Raw genomic sequence first — 13,197 nt, forward strand, 5'->3', positions numbered from 1 at the left:
ATGAGATGCAATTAATTTAAGAGATTTTCTTAAGAATAATTGTTAAGCATGAGATGTTGTAAATATGTAAATGGTTTGGTGGCCAATATTGATGTACCTGAGGACATTAAAATTATTTGCATAATTACTGCTCAATGGGATCAACTTAACTAATGCAAGATAAGTCAATAATTGATGTACCTGAGATTTTGAGCATTAGGGCTAGGTAAAGGATTGAACCTCACATGAGATGTGATGGGCAAGGAGTTGCTCACTTATAGTTTATTGTAATTCCAATAATGGATGTACCCGAGGATGATCAATAGAATTATAAGAATTCAATCACCCACTAGAAATCCATCCAACTAGGATTTCGCTTTCTACTTTGGAAGTGTAGGATTCGCTAAGTTAGTGGGAGGACCAATTTGATTAAAAGACCATAATCATTTTGGTTAAATACATGATACATTTACTAATTAATCTGGTTATTTTCTCAGCTAATTTTCTCGATAAAAATGAGCACAAAACAACCACCACCATCCAATATCCTTGCAAGCATATTTGATCACAACAGTTGACAGACCTAACTGTCTGATTGGCTAAGAAATTTGAAACTTGTCTTGAACCTTGAACATATAGGATATGTTCTAGATTCAAATGTTCCTGGTCCCTTACCTCCAGAGGCCACACAAGAGGAACATGAAACTTTGGACAAGTGGAAGGAGCATGATATGAGAGCTAAGTGTTACATGCTTGCTTCTATGAGTAATGAGTTACAGAAGCAGCATGAGAACATGCAGAGTGTGAGTGAGATCCTCCTTCACCTACAAGAGTTGTATGGTGAGCACAAAGAGAATGCTAGGTATGAGATATCTAGACAAATTATTCCGTATGAGGATGTCCGAGGGATGTAATGTTGGGGATCATGTCCACAAGATGATTCGGCTGATTGAGCAGTTGGAACATCTTGACTTCAACATGGATTTCCAACTACAAACGGATTTGATCCTTCAGTCCCTTCCTGAGTCTTTTGGGAATTTTGTGACAAATTTCCATATGACTAAACAGGAATGCACCTTAGCTGAATTACTCAACATGCTGGTTATTGCCCAAAAGAATATGCAAGGCAATAAAGGAAAAGAGGTAGCTTTGGTTGCATCTTCTTCACTGGAAAGTCCAACAAGAAGAAGGGCAATAAGAAAAAGAAACCTCGATTCTCGGTCCTTCCAAGAAAATAGCTAAACAGAAAAGGAAGACTAAAGTCGATGGAGGCAAAGGAAAGTGTTTCCACCGCCAAAAGGATGGGCACTGGAAAAGGAACCGCCTGCAGTATCTTGCTTCTCTCAAGGACAAGAAGGATACACCTTCTAAGGTATGTCCATATCTTGTTATTTAGATTCTGATGATACTCATAGTTCATCTACAGCTTGGGCTTTAGATATCGTGCCGCTTCTCACATTTCTAATGATATGCAGTGAACTAGCAAACAAAAGAGTACCATGCTCTCAAGATATTAGAGTCCTGATTGGCAATGGCTCAACCGCTGAAGCTTTAGCCATAGGATCTAAATCTTTTACATGTTTGGACATGTTTTGTGTTTGGATAATATTTTATATGTACTGATGCTTTTAAGAACATCATTTCTATATCTAGTTTGACTAGAAATGGCTATGAATTTCACAGATGATGTTTGCAATATTTATTTTGGAAATAAATATGTTGGTTCGGTTATATGAATGATGGTCTTTATTATTTGGATAATAATGACAAACACAAATTGAATGCAAGTGATCTAAAAGAATACAATGCCATGGTGAAAACCAACTCAAGTTCAAAATATATTTGGCACTTAAGGTTATGTCATGTTGCGTAAGATAGGATTGCAAAATTGGAGAAAATGGGGATTTTATCCTCATTGGGCTCGAGCCTACTCCAACTTGTGAATCTTGCCTTCAAGGCAAAATGACTAGATCACCCTTTGTTGGACAAGGGCTAAGAGTCAAAATATTTTGGAACTAATACATAGTGATGTATGTGGTCCGCTTAAAGAAATGGCTAGAGGGGGCTTTCATTATTTTATTACCTTTATCGATGATAAATCAAGGTTTGGGTATTTGTATTTGATGAAATACAAACATGAATCCTTTGAAAAGTTTAAGGAATTTAAATCAAGTAGAAAATCAAACAGAAAAAGTATTAAAGCTCTTCGATCGATCGTGGAGGTGAATATTTGAGTAATCGAATTTGATGAATACTTGAGAGAGCATGGCATTGTTTCTCACCGACTCTCCAGAACGCCACACCGAATGGTGTATCTCGAAGGAGAAATCGCACTTATTGGATATGGTACGTAGTATGATGAGCTATACCGATATGCCAATCTCCTTTTGGGGATTTGCATTAGAATCACTTTATATATTCTCGAATAGGATTCCATCAAAATCGCTTTCTTCCACACCTTATGAGATATGGCATGGAAGAAAACCAAGTCTTAAGCATGTTAAGATTTGGGGTTGTCCAATTATATCAAAAAGTCAACACCGATAAATTGGAGACCAGATCGTAAAGAGGTCGATTTGTTGGATATCCAAAAGATAGTTTTGGATATTATTTTTATTTGCCTACTTCACAAAAGGTTGTGATAAGTAGAGATGCCACATTTCTTGAACAATGCTTGTTCAAGAAGGAGGCAAAGGAAGGCAAATAGAGTTAGAATTGGAGAATTCGACCAACCAATGCATCGATGGATATAGATCCATCTAGTCAACCTATACCCATTGATGAAACATCTACACTGCTCCTCGTAGAACAACTGTGGTATCTCACCCACCTGAGATATGGTTTTCTTCATGAAGAAGAACAAGAGTTGTCTACTCATGAAGAAGTAGATCATGGAGATGATCCACTTACCTATGAAGAAGCTATATCGTATATAGACACTTCAAAATGGATTGATGCTATGAAATCCGAGATTGATTCAATGTATAATAATCAAGTTTGGGATCTTGTTGACCCACCTGAAGGTATTGTACCTATAGGGAACAAATGGGTTTTCAAGAAGAAAATTGGTTCTGATGGAAAGGTAGAGACCTATAAGGCAAGGCTAGTAGCGAAAGGGTTTCGCCAAAGGCAAGGAATAGACGATGAGGAGACTTTCTCGCCTGTTGCCATGCTTAAATCAATTAGGATTTTATTAGCAATAACTGCATACTATGATTTTGTGAGTTGGCAGATGGATGTAAAATCAGATTTTCTCATTGGATACATTGAAGAAAACATTTTCATGGAACTACCTAGGTGATTTGTATCCCAAGATGGTTCCAAGGTATGCAAGCTAAAGCGATTCATTTAATTGTTGAATAAAGCTTCGAGGAGTTGGAACATCCTTTTTGATGAAGCCATTATATCCTTTGGTTTTATCAATAATGAGGATGAGCCATGTGTATATAAGAAGGTTAGTGACAGTGATATCACTTTCCTTGTCTTATATGTGGATGACATACTGTTGATGTGTAATGATACAGTATGTTGACGACTATAAAGGTATGGTTGTCAAATACATTCTCCATGAAAGACTTAGGAGGCAACCTATATTCTTGGGATTCGTGATCTATAGAGATAGAGCTAAAAGAATAATTGGTTTATCCCAAAGTCTATACTTGGAAAAGGTGTTAAAGAGGTTTAACATGCTTGATTCCAAGAGAGGATTGTTACCAAGTGAGACATGGTATCCACCTTTCTAAAGAGATGTCTCCAAAGACACCAAGAAAGAGATAAGATGGCCAGATTCCATATGCTTCGCTATTGGAAGTTTAATGTATGCAATGTTGTGTACTAGGCCCGATATCGCATATGTCGTTAGTTTGACTAGCAGGTATCAATCCAATCCCAGTTTAGAAAGAATATCTTTAAGTACTTGAGAAAAACTAAGGATTTATTCTTGATTTATGGAGGTGGAGACTTGCAATTGGATGGTTATACCGATTCGATTTCCAATCGATATCGATGATAGAAAGTCTACCTCTGATATGTGTTCATTTGTAATGGAGGTGCAATACTGGAAGAGTTCCAAACAGAGCACGATCGCAGATTCCACTATCGAGGTCGAGTATATTGTCGCATCGATGTCGCAAAGGAAGTCGCTTGGATAAAGAAGTTCGTGATGTAACTTACAAGAGTTCCTTCCATTGAGTCGCCAGCCCATTACATCGTGACAACAATGGAGCAACATACAAAGCTAAGGAACCAAGGTCTCACCGTAAATCCAAACACATAGAAAGGCGCTACCACATTATCGAGAAATAGTTGGGCGAGGCGATGTAGCCATGCAGAAATAGCATCACCGAAAATCCAATGATCCATTCACTAAGCCTATGTCACGCACTCGCTAGACCGACATCTTGAGAAGATAGGTCTAAGATATTGTAATGAATGGCTCTAGTGCTAGTGGGAGATTGTTAGTAGTATGCCCTAGAGCATATCATTTAGTATGTATCTTGTACATATTTTTAATAATAAAAGGCATTTCCACTTTTCCGCTTACATAATATATTTATGTGTAATAGAAAAGGTCCATTGATATTTTGTTAGAAATATTATTCTTAAGTTGTTAAGAATATGAGTGACAATATTTCTAGCACAAAGTATCATAAATAGGTTCACAATCGAGGATACTTCATAATAAGGACATGACTTATCCATAAAGATTGTATTCATGTTTGTTCCCAAGTTATTTATATGAGATATAAATAAGATGGAATGGTGAGTCTCATGCCATATAACAAACTTGATAGGCACTTATAAATGATAAGTAGGCCGAACCAGTGACACTTATGACAAGCACATGGAGTTTACTCTTGTCAATGTTTTGTCATAAATCATATCAATGCATATAATCTTTAGACCTGAGATAGCACAGTTATCTTGTATATAGGTAGTTTGAGTTTGATACTGCTTTCATACTTGTACTATGTATGGGTATATGGGCATGTGTTGGCTCCTGCTAGTTATATATGGAGGTAGGTGTTGATCAAGATGGAATCTGTTCCTCTAAGTAAATAGAGTTAAAATCCTATGTTCATTTAATTGTTCTTGATGTTTCAAGTTCCTGGCCAGGACAGATAGATTTATTCAGAAAAGAGTTTCTGATGAGAAAAATCTTTTAATCAAGAACTGGAATTAAAAGAGAACATAATATTCATAGCAAATGGAGTTTGACATAAACCATGACTCCAGCTTGAGTTGGGATTTTGTAACAGAGAGATTCTAGTGCATGGTAACATATGATTATAGGTTCATTTAAGGTAAACCTTATTACTAATTGGGTGGCCATGGCATGCTATGCTAGGTGTTAACCATGGTCTATGAGGTTCATAAAATGATTTAGAGAAATCATTTATGGTAAGAAAGAGTTCTGATGATATTAAGAGTTGATATCATGTCTCATTGCCAATTAGTGATGAGCCTAGTAAGTCACACACATACACAAGTTATCACCTATTTAAATATGATTTAATTAATTAATTAAAGAGTTTAATTGATTAATTAAATAGATTTGGTTTGCAATTAAATTGCAAAGTCCCTAGCATGACTTGAAACCAAATCTAGATTATTGGATGTAGTATAAATTAAATTTATATTTAAAGTGTTTAAATATGAATTTAATTGATGAGAAATTAATTAATAGAGATTAATTAATTAATTTATATTTGATATAAATTAATTAGAAGAAGAAAATAATTATTTTGGGTTAAGAACTCAAAATTAAGACACAGGGGCATTTTGGTCATTTCACAGTGTGACACGTGGCACCATGAGATGGTGACACATGGCATAACACATAAGCTTGCCAAATGTTTTTTTTAATCATGTAAGATGATTAAAATCAAGATTAAATATAGGTTTGACACTTGGCACAATGTGATTGGGTCACTTAAACCTAGAGCTAATCAAAAGGTGACATGTGGCTAGGGTTTAATGTGTTAACCTAGCTATTTAAGTGTGGTTATGAAAAGAAAACATAACCAGCAGCCTCTCCTCTCAATTGTCACGCCACTTTGAGCCTCTCCAGCTATTTCTCTTCATCTCTCATCAATTCAAAGAGATTAGCCATCAATCTCTTGAATTAAGAACACTAGAAATTGTTTCTAGTGTCCTGTTTACATCTCTAATCTCTTAAAGGCAGAACTTGAATTTCTAATTAATAGAAAAGGCTTTAGAAGCTGTTCAAGGACTGCCATAGGTGTTCTTGGTGTGGACAAGCTAGAGGACAACATCTGGTGTCACGAAGACGAATCTCAAAGCGCGGACACTGCGGCACATCAAGAGGTTAGTGTAATCGTTCTTGATTTAATCTAGGGTTCTAAAATTAATCTGATTAATTTTAAAATCTTAAATAGCAAATACAGATCCAAAAACATATTAAAAGAGTTTTAATATGTTGTTTATCATTGAAATCAAATAGATAAAAATAAATCTTGCATGGTGCATGTGACCCTAGGTGAAAATTTTTGAATTCAATGGTATAATCTTGTGTTTTTCACGCTTCCGTTCCTTCAATTGGTATTAGAGCCACTATATTTGCCATTTAGATTGTTGATTATATAATTTAATTGTGTGTTTGATCATGAGATCAAGAGATTCATTGCTGGTTGGATCATGAGATGTGGCGTCACACATGGTGAAGCCACCATTGGTGGCGGCAACAATGGTTCCTTGGGTGGTTCAAGGTTTGGCTTTTAATTCTGCAATTGTTGTATGATCTAAGGCCTATTCTTTGACTAATTAAAGTGTTTAATTAGTTGTTTTAATCACACAATTAAATTATGATTCAAATCAGAATTTTAAAAATTGTTTGAATGTGATTCAAATCTGAATTTTAAAAGTTGTTTGAATGTGATTCAAATCTGAATTTTTAAAGTTGTTTGAATCATATTTAAATCTGATTTTTTAAAATTGATTCAATAAAATTCAGATCTGATTTTTAAAAAATATTTGAATGTGATTCAAATCTGATTTTTAAAAAATGTTTGAATGTGATTCAAATCTGAATTTTGAAGTTGTTTGAATGTGATTCAAATCTGAATTTTTAAATTTGTTTGAATGAGATTCAAATCTGAATTTTTAAATTTATTTGAATCATATTCAAATCTGGATTTTTAAGTTGAATATGAGATATTCAATTTAATTTAAGTATGTATGTTTTATTTAATTGTTAAATAGTGATATGCATGATGGATGATCATGGACTATAAAAGACCAATGTGATTGGATTTATTTCTTTTATGTTTCTTTGGGATTGTAAATTAATTAATTTATTTTAATTTATTTTGGGCATGTATTATTAAGTTTGTAATATTTTTGGGTTGTAATTTCATTTATTTAAGTTCTTGTAAATTCGCCTTGGTATGCAAAGGATTACTATGTAATATTGTATTGCAAGAAGTTCAAGGAGGTCAAGAGCATTGGTGTGACCGGTGGGAGAATTCAATATAAAGTGTTGATTATGTACTCCTTCAGCAACTCTTGTAAAATGAATGAATGAAATGCACCTAGGAATGCCCTGATTCAATTCTTGGTGGCTCAAAATTGAATCCCTTAGAAAGTCCATGATCATACCATATTTACTGCTTATCCATGAATGCATGAGATGTATGGGAATGTATGCAATTATATGATATATGCATGCTAAATGGATAATGTGCAAAGTGAGACCTTAATAGTAATTAGGATGGCTATAAAATCTTCCAAACAAATGATTAAGTTGGAAATGCTATAATTAAAGTAATTATAACATAAGCCCTCCATTGGGGCAATTATTTTAAGAAATTTTAAATAGTTGCATGAGATGCAATTAATTTAAGAGATTTTCTTAAGAATAATTGTTAAGCATGAGATGTTGTAAATATGTAAATGGTTTGGTGGCCAATATTGGATGTACCTGAGGACATTAAAATTATTTGCATAATTACTGGCTCAATGGGATCAACTTAACTAATGCAAGATAAGTCAATAATGGATGTACATGAGATTTTTAGCAGTAGGAGCTAGGTCAAGACTTTAACCTCACATGAGATGTGATGGGCAAGGAGTTGCTCACTTATAGTTTATTGTAATTCCAATAATGGATGTACCTGAGGATGATCAATAGAATTATAAGAATTCAATCACCCACTAGAAATCCATCCAACTAGGATTTCCGTTTTCTACTTTGGAAGTGTAGGATTCGCTAAGTTAGTGGGAGGACCAATTTGATTAAAAGACCATAATCATTTTGGTTAATTACATGATACATTTACTAATTAATCTGGTTATTTTCTGCAATTAATTTTACGATAAAAATGAGCACAAAACAACCACCACCATCAATATCCTTGCAAGCATACTTGATCACAATAGGTTGACAGGACCTAATGCATGCGATTGGCTAAGAAATTTGAAACTTGTCTTGAACCTTGAACATATAGGATATGTTCTAGATTCAAATGTTCCTGGTCCCTTACCTCCGGAGGCCACACAAGAGGAACATGAAACTTTGGACAAGTGGAAGGAGCATGATATATGAGCTAAGTGTTACATGCTTGCTTCCATGAGTAATGAGTTCTGAAGCAACATGAGAACATGCAGTGCGAGTGAGATACTCCCTCACCTACACTAATTGTATGGTGATCACAGCAAGAATGCTAGTTATGAGATATATAGGCAGCTATTCCGTATGAGGATGTCGAGGGCAGAATGTTGGGGATCATGTCCACAAGATGATTGGTGATTGAGCGGTTGGAACATCTTGACTTCAACATGGATTTCCAACTACAAGCGGATTTGATCCTTGATCCCTTCACGAGTCTTTTGGGAATTTTGTGACAAATTTCCATATGACTAAACAGGAATGCACCTTAGTGAATTACTCAACATGCTGGTTATTGCCCAAAAGAATATGCCGGGCAATAAAGGAAAAGAGGTAGCTTTGGTTGCATCTTCTTACTGTGGAAAGTCCAACAAGAAGAAGGGCAATAAGAAAAAGAAACCTCAGATTCTGGTCCTTCAAGAAAATAGCTAAGCAGAAAGGAAGACTAAAGGCGATGGAGGCAAAGGAAAGTGTTTCCACTTGCCAAAGGATGGGCCTTTGGAAAAGGCGCCGAGTATCTTGCTTCTCTGAAGGACAAGAAGGATACACCTTCGGAAGGTATGTCCATATCTTGTTATTTAGATTACGATGATACTCATAGTTCATCTACGACTTGGGTTTTAGATCTGGTGCGGTTCTCACATTTCTAATGATATGCGAGGAACTAGCAAGCGATGGCGACTTGCGTTCTCAAGATATTAGAGTCGGATTGGCAATGGCTCAAGCTGTTGAAGCTTTAGCCATAGGATCTAAATCTTTTACATGTTTGGACATGTTTTGTGTTTGGATAATATTTTATATGTACTGATGCTTTTAAGAACATCATTTCTATATCTAGTTTGACTAGAAATGGCTATGAATTTGATTCACAGATGATGTTTGCAATATTTATTTTGGAAATAAATATGTTGGTTGGGTTATATGAATGATGGTCTTTATTATTTGGATAATAATGACAAACACAAATTGAATGCAAGTGATCTAAAAGAATACAATGCCATGGTGAAAACCAACTCAAGTTCAAAATATATTTGGCACTTAAGATTATGTCATGTTGCAGAAGATAGGATTGCAAAATTGGAGAAAATGGGGATTCTATCCTCATTGGGCTCTGAGCCTACTCCAACTTGTGAATCTTGCCTTCAAGGCAAAATGACTAGATCACCCTTTGTTGGACAAGGGCTAAGAGTGAAAATATTTTGGAACTAATACATAGTGATGTATGTGGTCCATTTAAAGAAATGGCTAGAGGGCTTTCATTATTTTATTACCTTCTTGATGATAAATCATGGTTTGGGTATTTGTATTTGATGAAATACAAACATGAATCCTTTGAAAAGTTTAAGGAATTTAAATCTGAGTAGAAAATCAAGCAGGAAAAAGTAATAAAGCTCGTCGATCAGATCGTGGAGGTGAATATTTGAGTACTGAATTTGATGAATACTTGAGAGAGCATGGCATTGTTTCTCAGCTGACTCCTCCGGGAGGCATACGGTGAATGGTGTATCTGAAAGGAGAAATCGTACCCTATTGGATATGGTGCGTAGTATGATGAGCTATCTTGATATGCCAATCTCCTTTTGAGGATTTGCATTAGAATCGACTTTATATATTACGAATAGGATTCCATCAAAATCGGTTTCTTCCACACCTTATGAGATATGGCATGGAAGAAAACCAAGTCTTAAGCATGTTAAGATTTGGGGTTGTCCGACTTATATCAAAAAGTGAACAACGATAAATTGGAGACCGGATCGAGAAGAGTCGATTTGTTGGATATCCAAAGATAGTTTTGGATATTATTTTTATTGCCTACTTCACAAAGGTTGTGATAAGTAGAGATGCCACATTTCTTGAACAACGGTTTGTTCAAGAAGGAGGCAAAGGAAGGCAAATAGAGTTAGAATTGGAGAATTACGACCAACCAGCAGATCGGATGGATATAGATCCATCTAGTCAACCTATACCCATTGATGAAACATCTACAATTTGTTCCTCGTAGAACAACCGGGTATCTCACCCACGGTGAGATATGGTTTTCTTCATGAAGAAGAACAAGAGTTGTCTACTCATGAAGAAGTAGATCATGGAGATGATCCACTTACCTATGAAGAAGCTATATCGGATATAGACTCTTCAAAATGGATTGATGCTATGAAATCAGAGATTGATTCCATGTATAAGAATCAAGTTTGGGATCTTGTTGACCCACTGAAGGTATTGTACCTATAGGGAACAAATGGGTTTTCAAGAAGAAAATTGGTTACGATGGAAAGGTAGAGACCTATAAGGCAAGGCTAGTAGCGAAAGGGTTTCGCCAAAGGCAAGGAATAGACTATGAGAGACTTTCTGCTTTGTTGCCATGCTTAAATCAATTAGGATTTTATTAGCAATAGTGCATACTATGATTATGAGATTTGGCGGATGGATGTCAAAGCGACTTTTCTCAATGGATACATTGAAGAAAACATTTTCATGGAACAACCTAGGGGATTTGAATCCCAAGATGGTTCCAAGGTATGCAAGCTAAGCGATCCATTTATGGGTTGAAACAAGCTTGAGGAGTTGGAACATCGTTTTGATGAAGCCATTAAATCTTTTGGTTTTATCAAAAATGAGGATGAGCCATGTGTATATAAGAAGGTTAGTGGCAGTGCTATCACTTTCCTTGTCTTATATGTGGATGACATCTTGTTGATGGGTAATGATACGGTATGTTGGCGACTATAAAGGTATGGTTGTCAAATACATTCTCCATGAAAGACTTAGGGAGGCAACCTATATTCTTGGGATTCGCATCTATAGAGATAGGCGAAAAGAATAATTGGTTTATCCCAAAGTCTATACTTGGAAAAGGTGTTAAAGAGGTTTAACATGCTTGATTCCAAGAGAGGATTGTTACCAGTGAGACATGGTATCCACCTTTCTAAAGAGATGTCTCCAAAGACACTGAAGAAAGAGATAAGATGGCGAGGATTCCATATGCTTGGCTATTGGAAGTTTAATGTATGCAATGTTGTGTACTAGGCCGGATATCGCATATCTTTGTTAGTTTGACTAGCGGTATCAATCCAATCCGAGTTTGGAACCTTTGGATAGCTATCGAGAATATCCTTAAGTACTTGAGAAGAACTAAGGATTTATTCTTGATTTATGGAAGTGGAGACTTGCAATTGGATGGTTATCACGATTACGATTTCCAATCGGATATCGATGATAGAAAGTCTACCTCTGGATATGTGTTCATTTGTAATGGAAGTGCGATCGGTTGGAAGAGTTCCAAGCGAGCACGCATTGCAGATTCCACTCTGAGGTGAGTATATTCTTTGCATCGAATCTTTGCAAAGGAAATTGTTTGGATAAAGAAGTTCGTGTGAGAACTTACGATAGTTCCTTCCATTGAGTCGGCGGTTCCATTACCTTTGTGACAACAATGGAAGCGATCATCTGAGCTAAGGAACCAAGGTCTCACGAAATCCAAACACATAGAAAGGCGCTACCACATTATCGGAGAAATAGTTGGGCGGCGATGTAGCCATGCGAGAAAATAGCATCGGTGAAAATCCGGTGATCCATTCACTAAGCCTATGTCACGGACTCGATTAGACCGACATCTTGAGAAGATAGGTCTAAGATATTGTAATGAATGGCTCTAGTGCTAGTGGGAGATTGTTAGTAGTATGCCCTAGAGCATATCATTTAGTATGTATCTTGTACATATTTTTAATAATAAAGGCATTTCCACTTTTAGTTTACATAATATATTTATGTGTAATAGAAAAGGTCCATTGATATTTTGTTAGAAATATTATTCTTAAGTTATTAAGAATATGAGTGACAATATTTCTAGCACAAAGTATCATAAATAGGTTCACAATCGAGGATACTTCATAATATGGACATGACTTATCCGGAAAGATTGTATTCATGTTTGTTCCCAAGTTATTTATATGAGATATAAATAAGATGGAATGGTGAGTCTCATGCCATATAACAAACTTGATAGGCACTTATAAATGATAAGTAGGCGAACGGTGACACTTATGACAAGCACATGGAGTTTACTCTTGTCAATGTTTTGTCATAAATCATATCGATGCATATAATCTTTAGACACAGAGATAGCACAGTTATCTTGTATATAGGTAGTTTGAGTTTGATCTTTGCTTTCATACTTGTACTATGTATGGGTATATGGGCATGTGTTGGCTCCTGCTAGTTATATATGGAGGTAGGTGTTGATCAAGATGGAATCTGTTCCTCTAAGTAAATAGAGATAAAATCCTATGTTCATTTAATTGTTCTTGATGTTTCAAGTTCTGGCGGAGACAGATAGATTTATTGAGAAAGAGTTTACGATGAGAAAAATCTTTTAATCAAGAACTGGAATTAAAAGAGAACATAATATTCATAGCAAATGGAGTTTGACATAAACCATGACTCCGGCTTGAGTTGGGATTTTGTATGAGAGAGATTCTAGTGCATGGTAACATATGATTATAGGTTCATTTAAGGTAAACCTTATTACTAATTGGGTGGCCATGGCATGCTATGCTAGGTGTTAACCATGGTCTATGAGGTTCATAAAATGA

The sequence above is a fragment of the Hevea brasiliensis genome, chromosome 3, assembly GCF_030052815.1.
Source record: "Hevea brasiliensis isolate MT/VB/25A 57/8 chromosome 3, ASM3005281v1, whole genome shotgun sequence".
Classification (NCBI taxonomy): Eukaryota; Viridiplantae; Streptophyta; class Magnoliopsida; order Malpighiales; family Euphorbiaceae; genus Hevea; species Hevea brasiliensis.